This window comes from Scylla paramamosain, chromosome 18, assembly GCF_035594125.1.
Source record: "Scylla paramamosain isolate STU-SP2022 chromosome 18, ASM3559412v1, whole genome shotgun sequence".
NCBI lineage: Eukaryota > Metazoa > Arthropoda > Malacostraca > Decapoda > Portunidae > Scylla > Scylla paramamosain.
In genome coordinates, this window is record NC_087168.1 from 12237150 (window position 1) to 12249391 (window position 12242).

The 12242-nt window shown below is 40.8% G+C and overlaps 1 long non-coding RNA gene across 3 annotated transcripts in view; it reads left to right on the forward strand.

Moving 5' to 3' along the window:
* Positions 1-12242, forward strand: part of LOC135109118 (uncharacterized) — a 187939-nt gene that overhangs the window by 92402 nt on the left and 83295 nt on the right. For all 3 annotated transcript variants that reach the window (XR_010272582.1, XR_010272580.1, XR_010272581.1), the window contains exon 4: positions 4873-4920. This is a non-coding gene — a long non-coding RNA (uncharacterized LOC135109118). The remainder of the gene's footprint in view (positions 1-4872; positions 4921-12242) is intronic.

The following is a 12242-nucleotide window of genomic DNA, read 5'->3' on the forward strand; positions in this document are numbered from 1 at the left end:
ACTTAACTTAACAAAGAGGAATAGTGAACTGAACGAAGAAAGAAAGAAAAAAAAAGCTAGTGAACTGAATGAAGAAGAAAAAGCAATAAGGAACTGAACGAAGAGAAAAATAGTGAACTGGACGAAGAAAAAAATATAGTGAATTGAATGAAAAGAAATACAGTGAAGTGAAGGAAAAGAAATATAGTGAACTGAACGTAAAAAATGAATATAGTGAACTGAACGAAGAAAGATAAATTGTGAACTGAACGAAGAAAAAAAAAGTATAGTAAACTGAACGAAGGAAAAATAGAAAACCGAACGAAGAAAGAAAAAAATTGTAAACTGAACAAAGAAAAAAAAAATATAGGGAACTGAATGAAGAAAAAAAGTATAGTAAACTGAACGAAGAAAAAATAGAAAACTGAACGAAGAAAGAAAGAAAAAAATAATAAACTGAACGAAAAAGAAAAAAAAAAAAAATGCTAAAAGGAAGGTTAACACTCATACAGCCACCACTGAGACACACCATTGCAACATTTTCCCCCATGCAGGTATATATCATCACCAACAAAATCCTTCACTAAAACACTGAACCCACAACATCACCACCGCTAACCTGTGTCCCCTCTACCTCAACGTGATCAGCTGGGGTGACGAATCATGTGACCTGAGATAAGACACAGCTAATAACTCACTTCCCGCCTCACCACACTCGCCTCCAAAGTTAGAGAGTGACACTTCTCAAGCTGCCGCGCCCCAGTTCACCCGGCGGGAGGAATGAAGTGCTCCGTGTCGGTCAGCTGTGCCAGTTTTATTGCAGGTTTTATTCCGGGAGAAGTAGCGGAGGCACTGTGACGCACGCAAGCATTACACGCTCCTCTGACCTCACGCTCCTCCTCTGCTTCCCTTTCCTCGTACGCTCCCCGCACACTTCCTCAAAGCAGATAAGAAAAATGTTGATGTATGAAAAAAAAATATATATAGAGAGATAAACCTTAGAAAATTACTAACAAGAATAGAAATAAGATTGATAACAGGTATAAGAACGTAGAATTGGCGAAAATTATGGACGAAAGGTAAAAATAATGAAGAATTCGCCATGACACAGTACACTAGCCAAGACAGTGCTACACAGATCACCAGGTGGGAAGGACTTGCGTGGTGCCCTTCTTGATTGACAGGGAGGGACACAGAACTACTCGGCGCTGTGACTCCTGCCTTGTGTCGCTTTAAGTCAGTCAGTCAGTTAGTCAGTCAGTCAGTCGCTTAGTTAATCAATTCAGTGTTAGGGTGTAGAAGGAAAGGCTTGTATTTATCATTTTCATAATTTTTGTCGTTGTTGTTGTTGTTGTTGTTGTTGTTTCTTGTTTTTCGTTTTCTTTGTTGTTTTTTATCGTTGCTGCTGGTGTTGTTGCTGCTGGTCTTCTTCTTCTTCTTCTTCTTCTTCTTCTTCTTCTTCTTCTTCTTCTCCTTCTCCTTCTCCTTCTCCTTCTCCTCCTCCTCCTCCTCCTCCTCCTCCTCCTCCTCCTCCTGTATCACAACACTACTTATTCATAATACCACAAAATGCCATAATACAATATAACACACACACACACACACACACACACACACACACGTGAACCACAACGCATGTACAGTAATACAATCATGAATACTTACACTGATGAATATGCTCAAGTATACTTTTAAAATTTTACTGAATTACAAGGACTGAAGGAGGAGGAGGAGGAGGAGAGGAAGGAGAAGAGGGAGGGTGGAAAGGGCAAGGCTGTTCCGCCAAGTTAGCACGAACACACACTGCGGTACATAATAAAACCATCCACATTTCTGACTTCACCATCACCACTATCACCATCACCACCACCACCACCACCACCACCACTAACACCACTTCACAGGAATTCTTCAGCGTTTCTGCCAACAATTTTTCTTCTTTTTCTTTCACTACGAGGAAAGGTAATGTGGATGCGATGTTGCCACCTGTGTGAGACTGCCGCGCTGCCACTTGTGAAGAGGTGGATTCGTGTGGGGGTCACTGTGGACGGTGGGGTGGATGATAGGGGTGGATGATGGGGTGAGAGTGGATGATTGAAGGGGAGAAGGGGAGAGGGAGTGGTGGGAAGCTTCTGAGTGTATGATTATGGCGCCCCTGTTGAGTTTCTAAGGCGCCTTCTGTCTTGTTTTGTTGTCGTCATTGTTATTTTGTCATTGTTGTTTCCGTTTTGGCCTTTGCAATAACGAATGTCTTTTTTTAGTGTGGAAAATTTAGAAAAGGAATCGATTTTTCTTTAATAGACGAAAAATAAATAACAATAACTACTACTACTACTACTACTACTACTACTACTACTACTACTACTACTACTACTACTACTACTACTACTACTACTACTGTTGCTGCTGCTTCTACCACCACCACCACTTTTATGCTCTTGGTAAAATGATGATGATTTTCCACTGTGTGAATAAAACAGTCTTTTCTTGACAAATTTTCTGCAATTTATGAATATTGACCAATGAATCTCTCTCTCTCTCTCTCTCTCTCTCTCTCTCTCTCTCTCTCTCTCTCTCTCTCTCTCTCTCTCTCTCTCTCTCTCTCTCTCTTTAGAAACATAAAAACACAATGAAAGCAGCGAATAAGAAATGAGGCAGTCGAGAGAGAGAGAGAGAGAGAGAGAGAGAGAGAGAGAGAGAGAGAGAGAGAGAGAGAGAGAGAGAGAGAGAGAGCCTTTCAATCCTCCCTTGTGCCCTTTCCGTGCCCTTTATGAGTAAATTTTCCAACCCTTCCCTTTGATTGATGACATGAAGGGATTGTTTGCATTGATTCATTGAGAGGGGGAGGAAGGGAAGGAGAGATGAAGGGGAGGGGGAAGGGAAGACTGAAGGGATGGGAGAGAAGAGAGGAAAAGTAAAAGGGAACGAAAAAGGGTGAGGGACAAGGAAAAGAAGGGAGACAAAGGAAAAAGGGTAAGAAAATGTGGAAGTGAGATACAGGAAGGAATGGAAGGAAGAAGCATGGAAGAGAAGGGAAGAAAGGAAAGGATAGAAGAGAAAGAAAGAGAAAAGGAAAGGGAGTGAGAGAAATTCGAGAAGGAGGAAAAGAGGGAAAGATAGAGAAGAGTGGAATGGAAGGAGGAGGAAAGGTAGAAGGGATGAAAGAGAAGAAAAGGAGATGAGAGAAACGGAGAGAGGAGGAAAAGGAAAAGGAAGGAGAGAAGAGAGGAAAAGGAAGATAGATAATAAGAAAAAAAATGAAGACGAAAAGAAAAAAATGAGAAAAGTGAATAAGTAAGAAAGTAAAGAAAGAAAAAGTAAATTCATTGCCTTTGATATGTAACAAACAAAACAGGATTAGGTTAGGTAAGGTTACGTAAGGGAAGGAAGGAGGAAAGAGAAAGAAAACGGAAGAAAAGGAAAAGGACAAAATGGGAAAGGAGGAAGAAGAGCTAAGAGAAAGGGAAACTATAATGATTTTGTTCAGCTCAGTTTGAAATTTCCAGTGAAGAAGGAAGAGGAGGAGGAGGAGAAAGAGGAGGAAGAGGAAGAGGAGGGTCATTCTTTATCATTATCATTGTTATTTAGGGTTACTCTGTCAAAATTAGTGTCCCCACTGAGAGAGAGAGAGAGAGAGAGAGAGAGAGAGAGAGAGAGAGAGAGAGAGAGAGAGAGAGAGAGAGAGAGAGAGATTCACTACGTCTCCTGTGTTGTGTCCGTTTTAAAGCGACTGTCCATCTTTCTGTCCGTCAATGTCTGTTATTATCTCTCTCTCTCTCTCTCTCTCTCTCTCTCTCTCTCTCTCTCTCTCTCTCTCTCTCTCTCTCTCTCTCTCTCTCTCTCTCTCTCATTATTGTTATTTTATTACTACTATATATTTTTTAAGGAGAGAGAGAGAGAGAGAGAGAGAGAGAGAGAGAGAGAGAGAGAGAGAGAGAGAGAGAGAGAGAGAGAGAGAGAGAGAGAGAGAGTAGAGGTGGGAGAGAAAGAGACTGAAGTGGAGAGGAGAGATAAAAATGAAGAGGAAGGAAAAAAAAAAGTATATGATTCTGGCAGCGTGTAATTGTTACCTGAGAAGGGAGAGAGGAAAGGGAGAAAGGGGAGGAATGGGGAGAGAAGGGGGAAGGGAAGGGAAGGGGAAAGAGATGGGAGGGAAGGGAGAGGACGGGAAGGGATAGTAGATGATTTGCTGGTGGTGAGAATAGGAGCTTCCAGAGAGAGAGAGAGAGAGAGAGAGAGAGAGAGAGAGAGAGAGAGAGAGAGAGAGAGAGAGAGAGAGAGTTCAACAGTGGCGTGGTTGATCTTAATATTATTATTACTATAGGTATGTAGATATTGTTTTTATGTACAACATCTGTAACAGCAACATCAACAACAACAACAACATCAACAACAACAATAACAGTGACAACAACAGCAAGATGTTTGAAGTGTACTTTTATTTGTTTTTGTCTCCATTAGCATAACTACAACAAGTTACTACTACTACTACTACTACTACTACTACTACTACTACTACTACTACTACTACTACTACTACTACTACTACTACTACTACTACTACTACTACTACTACTACCACTACTACTAATGCTGCTGCTGTTAGTGCTGCTACTACTACTGTTATGCTTCTTCCTCCTCCTCCTCCTCCTTCTTCTTCTTCTTCTTCTTCTTCTTCTTCTTCTTCTTCTTCTTCTTCTTCTTCTTCTTCTTCTTCTTCTTCTTCTTCTTCTTCTTCTTCTTCTTCTTCTTCTTCTTCTTCTTCTTCTTCTTCTTCTTCTTCTTATTATTATTATTATTATTATTATTATTATTATTTTTATCATTATTATCATCATATCAACATCATCATCATCATCATCATCATAGTAATATTTTCCGTCTGTGTTCCAGGTTCTCTTCGTGTGGGCGTGGATGAGGATGAAGGACCAGGGCTGAAAGGTGCGTACAGCTCGTGTGTGTGTGTGTGTGTGTGTGTGTGTGTGGGCGCGGACGCTCACAAGATTAATAGAGCAATAGAGATTAATAATTAAGAATAAAATCATATCATACAAATCAAAGCATAGACTCAGATGGAAAGTTTGAAGAAGGAGGAGGAGGAGAAGGAGGAGGAGGAGGAGGAGGAGGAGGAGGAGGAGGAGGAGGAGGAGGAGGAAAAGAAGTAGGAAGTGGGAGAAGGAGGAGGAAGAGGAAGAAGAGCAGAGGAGGAGGATAAGCTGATATGAAAGGGTACCTCTTGCATAACTCCCTCAGCGGCACCTCCTCCTCCTGCAAAGAAAAGTTACTAAGATGATGCCACGGCTGCCAGACAAGCCATATTAGGAGTGTGTGAGGGAGCTCGAGAATCGTAGGATGCGAGAAGACCTAACAGATATATTTAAAATGCCTTACGGTTTTGGTAACTTTAACTACTATTGAGTTATTGATCGGACACCACTCGTAATAATGGTTATAAGATCATTAGTAAGCGATTCAGACCTAACGAAGCTAAATAGTCTTATTTTTTATTTTATTTATTTAATTTTTTTGTAGACTCGTTAATATTTGGATCTGTCTCCTAGCACAGGTACACAAGAACATAACAGAATAAGGAAAACTTAAAAAAAAAAAAAAAAAACGTGACAGTCTAGTAATACCAGCACGGCAGAATAATTTAATCATAGAGTAGATAATCACGTCATCAACTCCTCAAGTAACGTATCTCGCTCCTGCATTTCTTTTCTTTTAAGTATCATTCTAGAGTAACGTGTTTCTCTTTTAACCTTTCATATCACATTCTGTGAGTGTTTCATCATGCTGCGTGGGGTTCTTTCCTTGAACCTTGCTGTCCTGTTACCTGAAAATCAGGATCTGTGGTGGTAGGCTAGTCACACACACAGATTTCTTAGGTTCAGTAGGCCTGTTGCGATGTTTTTCCATTGTATTCCGTTGTATTCATTCTTCTCTTCCCTTATTTTCTTCTTTAAGAATTGTGAACTTTATAGAAGGGAGGAAACTATCATGAAGCTGTTAAAATAAATGTAATTTTGCTTGTGACAGTTTTACAGAGGCACGTTACTGACTTTTGTTGCATTTATTCATTTGTTTACTTATTTGTATATACTGTGTATATTATGTAGCAATTTATTTATTTATTTATTTAACCAAATGTGAAGAGGTACATGCGTGTGAATAAGAAACATTTTCAAACATTTTGCCCTTCAAGTTAATTAGTAAGCTTTAGAAAATTTTCGTCCAGAATTGAGTCTTCCCTTGAGTAACACACGTGTCAGAAATTTTAATGTGATCGTCAGTCTTCGAAATTAGATTGGTGAGTGGCCTGTTTGTGTTGTGAGCGTGGACGCCTTGCCAGGGCCCTCACTGGACGGACGCAGCCCATGACAGTGGGATGCAGTCAGGGTTTGTCATCCCATGCAGTTTCTTGGCAGGAGAGGCAGCGTTCTATCTTAGCCAAGTCAGTGCCGCAGTGACCTCGTTGTTGCGGCGCCGTAAAACAGTGAAAAACTATTCTTTTTTATGTAGTAATCGCGTGCACAGCATGTTTACACACACACACACACACACACACACACACACACACACACACACACACACACACACACACACACACACACACACACACACACACACACACACACAACATACCACACCACACCACACACACACACACACACACACACACACACAGAGAGAGAGAGAGAGAGAGAGAGAGAGAGAGAGAGAGAGAGAGAGAGAGAGAGAGAGAGAGAGAGAATGTGTACAAGAGGAAAATCACGTAACGGGGCTTGTTTTAACGAAGCTAACGAGGAGAATGCGGACACGTCAGCGTGAGTCATGAGTGTTGTGAAGCAACAAAGAGAGGAAACGGTTGGCGCCTTGTGAGTGAAGCTGAGGCCAACCCGTGACTGACTCTTGTAATCAATGAATCGGTCAGTCAGTCAGTCAGTCAATCAGTCAATTTTTATCGGTGCTGTGTACAATGTAGTCACGCTGAAAGTAAGAATTGAAAGTGAAATATAAGATTGAAAAGCAGATTTTTTTTTTTTTTAAGCAAATTGTTAAAACGTCTCTTGCTTATATTGTTTGTTTTGAACCAAGCAAATATCTTCGTTTTCCAACAATGCTTAGTAATGAATGGTAAAGATAAGTAATTTCATATGAACACAATAAAGTGAGTTGGGAGAGGAAGAGTAGGGGGCATGCGGGTCTGTCAGAAGCAAAAAAGGGGCGTCATGCAAGGTAGTTTGGGAACCACTGGGTTAGACTGACTGCTTTAGATTGTTTAGGTTATATTTGGAAGCAACACTTGTAGCAATAGTAGTAAGGGTATTGGTAGTGGTTGTAGTAGTAGTAGTAGCAGTAGTAGTAGTAGTAACAATAGCAGTAGTAGTTGAAGTAGTTGAAGTAGTAGTAGTATTGATATTTCACGTTTTATTGTATATTCTTTTAGTTATAGATTAGGAACCACTCATGTTCTATCTTTTTTTTTTTTTCTTCGCTGTGCCTTCTCTTGCTTGTGGCGCCTTCCTTCACTTTGTGGTGGTGTTGTGTTTCCTTCTTCCCTTTCGGTTGTTTGTGTTCTCTCTCTCTCTCTCTCTCTCTCTCTCTCTCTCTCTCTCTCTCTCTCTCTCTCTCTCTCTCTCTCTCTCTCTCTCTCTCTCTCTCTCTCTCTCATAATAATAATAATAATAATAATAATAATAATAATAATAATAATAATAATAATAAAAGCAGCGAATATATTTCTTTGTAATACGTGAGACATTACAGAGGATTAGTTTTCTCCTCCTTTGAAGTTAATGTTCAAGGAATTACATTATTATTATTATTATTATTATTATTATTATTATTATTATTATTATTATTATTATTATTATTATTATTATTATTATTATCATTATTACTGTTGTTGTTGTTGTTGTTGTTGTTGCTGTTGTTGTTAAGTGAGATACACAGCATAAAGAAGGAGAAGGAATATGAGAAGGAAAGGCGAATAAAAAGGAGGAGGAAAACTAAAGGAAAAGCCGTGAAAAGATGAAAAGAGAGAGGTGATGAAAGTGACGGGAGGTAGGCATCAGAGAGAGAGAGAGAGAGAGAGAGAGAGAGAGAGAGAGAGAGAGAGAGAGAGAGAGAGAGAGAGAGAGAGAGAGAGAGAGAGAGAGAGAGAGAGAGAGAGAGAGAGAGATCAATACAAGAATGGAGATGAAAGTGAAAAAAGAGAGGCAGCGAGACTTTGACTGAGTGGGCAGCCTTTCTATCTATCTCTCCATCTACCCACCTACCCACCTATCCATCTACAAACTAATTAATATATTCAGTCAATTTGTTCCTCCCCTGAATTCTTACCTTCTTTGTTTTGTCAGAGTGTGTTTCCCTATCTTTCCTTTTCCATTTATCTTTTATTCTGTATTTTCCTGTATCATTTTATCCACCTCGTATAAGAAAAAAAGAACTGATGTATGAAATTAATTACGCGTTGATTAAAGAAAGTGGGTTAATAAAGGAATATATAGGTAGATAGATAGATATATACATGTGTGGATAGATCGATGTAGTGATTGATACACAGGTAAATTATTAGACAGCCCGATAGATTAATGGATGAATAGATACGTGTGTAGATAGATGGATAGAGAGAGATATACATTGACAGACGGACAGATAGATAGATAAGTAGACAGATAGATAGATAGATAGATAGAGAGATAGGTCGATAGAACATAAAGAAATAGATAAACTGAAGTATCTATCCGGTCTTGATACCAAACTAAACACACACACACACACACACACACACACACACACACACACACACACACACACACACACACACACACACACACACACACACACATTTTCGGCTATAAATAGACACAAAGACTGATAAAAGCGCGACTTAGATATAAAGAAAGAAAGAAAGAGAAAGAAGAAGAAGAAGAGGAAGAAGAAGAAGAAGAAGAGAACATCAAAGGGAAAACATGAAGGCCTGGAAAGTGAAGAACGAAGTGAGAGGAGGAGGAGGAGGAGGAGGAGGAGGAGGAAGAGGAGGTTATCTTCAGGAGGCGTGGCAGATTGACAGAAGATGGAGGGAGGTCACGGCTGGGATCAAAATGAGAGAGAGAGAGAGAGAGAGAGAGAGAGAGAGAGAGAGAGAGAGAGAGAGAGAGAGAGAGAGAGAGAGAGAGAGAGCAACTACTTGTATACTTAAGTTCTTAAATGAAGAATATCCTTATTTATTTTACGACTTAACTGCTTGTGTTCGATTGCTTTTCTCTCTCTCTCTCTCTCTCTCTCTCTCTCTCTCTCTCTCTCTCTCTCTCTCTCTCTCTCTCTCTCTCTCTCTCTCTCTCATGTCTTCCCTCTCTTTCATTTCTTTCTTTCCTAATCCGCTTTTCTTTTTTTTTTCTTTTTTTTTTACCCTCGTTTCCAGTCTTGACTTCTCGTTTTTTCCTTTCTTTTCCTCGTTATCCTTCTTTTCTAACTTCATTTTGCTCTTCTATTTCTTCCTTCACTGTCTTCCTTTTCTAAGTCGTCCTCCTTTTCCTTCTTCTCCTTTTCCTCCTCGTTCATTTTTATCTTTGCTTTCTTCTAATTTCTCTTCTCGTCTTTCCTCTCTTCTCTTGATGCCCTTCTTCTTCTGACTCCTCTTTTTCTCCTACGTTTCTCCTTTAGTCTTCTTTTCTTCTGATTCCTCTTCCTACGTTATCATCTTTTCCTCTTTTAGCCACTCTTCATCATTCTTTTACTCTTAGTCTTCTTTTCTTCTAACTCTTCTCTTTCATCAATTTCTCTTATCAATCTTTCTTTCCCTGGTTCTTTTTTTTTTCCACCTTTCTTTTCTTTAATTTTTTCCTCCTCTACTTTTTACTTTTCTTCACTTTCTACTTTCTTGTCTTCTTTGGTCTCTTCAGTTTCTCCCATCAGTTTCCGTTTATATTTTGTCTTTTTTTTCTTCATCTTTTTCCTTGACCACCTCTTCTTTTCATTCCATTTTCCTCCTCCGCCTTGTTCTTTTCTTCTGTGTGTTTTGTCTCTTCTTTTTTTCTAAATCTTTCATCTTCTCAATTCTTTCATTAATCTTCCTTTTTGTATAGCTTCTCTTTCTTTTTCCTTCACTCTTTCCCTTCACGGCTTCTTCTCCCTTTCCCTCCTCTGCCTTTTTTTCTTTTCTCCTCTCTTCTTTTCTTCTAAATCTTCTCTCTCCTCCATTCTTCCATTAATCTCCCTTTTACACCATCCCTTTCTTTTCTTTCATCCTTTTCCTTAACGCCCTCCTCCTCCTCCTCCTCCTCCTCCTCCTCCTCCTCCTCCTCCTCCTCCCTGAATGTGGGTATTTTTTTCGATAATTGATCGTCAAATTTAGCGAATCCAGACAGTGGCGTCAGATTGCTCGTTACCTCTTACTCTCCTCTTCCCTCTTTTTTTTTCCTCTCCCCTTCCCTTCCACCACCTCACGGATTCCCCTTTCCTCTCCGTTCTTATAGACTCCTTTCCCCATCCCCTTCCCTCAGAGACTCCATTTCCTCTTCCCTTCCCTCTCCTTCCCTCTCACTTTTCCTCTCCTCTTCCCTCACATCATGTCACATACCCCCATTCTCCCTCCCATCTCTCACACTCCTCTTCCTTCTCCCTTCACCTCACATACTCCTCTTCCCTCTCCCTTTACCGTACACAGCCCATTCCCCGCCCCATCACCTCGCACACTCCTCTTCCCTCTTCCATCTCTCTCTCTTCCCCTTCCCCTCAACTCACAGACACCCCCTTCCCTCTCGCCTCACTTCACAGACTTCCCTTTCCCTTCCCATTCTCTCTCCCCTCCCTTTTCCCTCCCTGCAACATTAATTGGGTGGTCGTGGGAGTGCTGAGGTCGTGAGGTAGGAGGTTTGTGGTTTATTATTTAAGGGCTTATGCTGTGGGGTTATACTGTTGGGGAAGGGGGCGGCAGGGGCTCGTATCTTCAGGCCCTTGGGTGTGTGTCTGAGCGCGTGTAAGTTGTGTGGTAAATTGGTAAACTTGCGAACTCCCTCCATGATTTGATTTAACCTTCCTTTGTTTATGGGAAAGAGTATCGAGATGTTTGGCTTAACCGGATTTGTTTTGAACTATTTGTAGAGATGAGTTTTGAAGGTATTTCATGATCTGCTTTGGCCATCTCGATTCATTTTTCTTGTATTTTTTGGGGGACGTTATCTGAGAGGTTCATTTCATCATTCGTGTTCTTAGCTAGCCTTCCTGAGCCATTTTTTCTTTTTTATGGTATATTTAAGTTTCTTCTATCACTCGTGTTGCTTATAGCCAGCCTCCTTTGTACGTGAAGAAAATGTATTCTCCTAAGACGTGTATTGGCTCCTGTGGCCGCGTAGTGCAGGCAACTCTGGTCAACTCTGGAACTCCTTGTCTGCTTCTGTATTTCCTCCTGCCTGTGACTTAAACTGTTTCATATGGGAAGTTTCGAGGCACTTCGCTATGTAACTTTCGACTTGAGCACATAAGAAAACGAGGGAAGCTGCAAGGATCTGTCAGGCCTTCACGTGGTTGACCCTGCATCAGACACACCTCCCTGTTTCCACGTATTATCACCTGACTGTCCTCTTATGGCCTGGCACCTTTACTCGGCCTTTTTCTTTTCTTCTTTTTTCTTTTCTTTCTTTCTTTCCATCCATCGTTCGTTTGTTCGTTCGTTCGTTCATTCGTTCATTCATTCATTCATTCATTCATTCATTCATTCATTCATTCGTTCGTTCGTTCGTTCGTTCGTTCGTTCGTTCGTTCGTTCGTTCGTTCCTTCCTTCCTTCCTTCCTTCCTTCCTTCCTTCCTTCCTTCCTTCCTTCCTTCCTTCCTTCCTTCCTTCCTTCCTTCCTTCCTTATTTTTTTCTATTTAGTTGCCCTTGACCGTTGCTCCCTTACCTAAAAGAAAGAAAGAAAGAAAGAAGAAGAAGAAGAAGAAGAAGAAGAAGAAGAAGAAGAAGAAGAAGAAGAAGAAGACACTTCCCTATAGACAAAGAAAGATCAGGCCCTTAATTCTAATTCCCAGAACCATCACAAACCACCAACCACCACTAACTACCACTACCCATCATTCAGGGTCGCTCCACAGACAGACCTTGAAACTGACCTCGCCCTGACCATTGGAGGACTTAATTAAACATCCCTAAAGGTGTCCGTCCGCTTCCTCAGGCCCCGCGTTGTCCTCGCTTGCAGGGGGCGGTGAAGGGGGAAAAGGAGACGAGATGGCAGCGATACCGTCACTCATCGGGTCTGA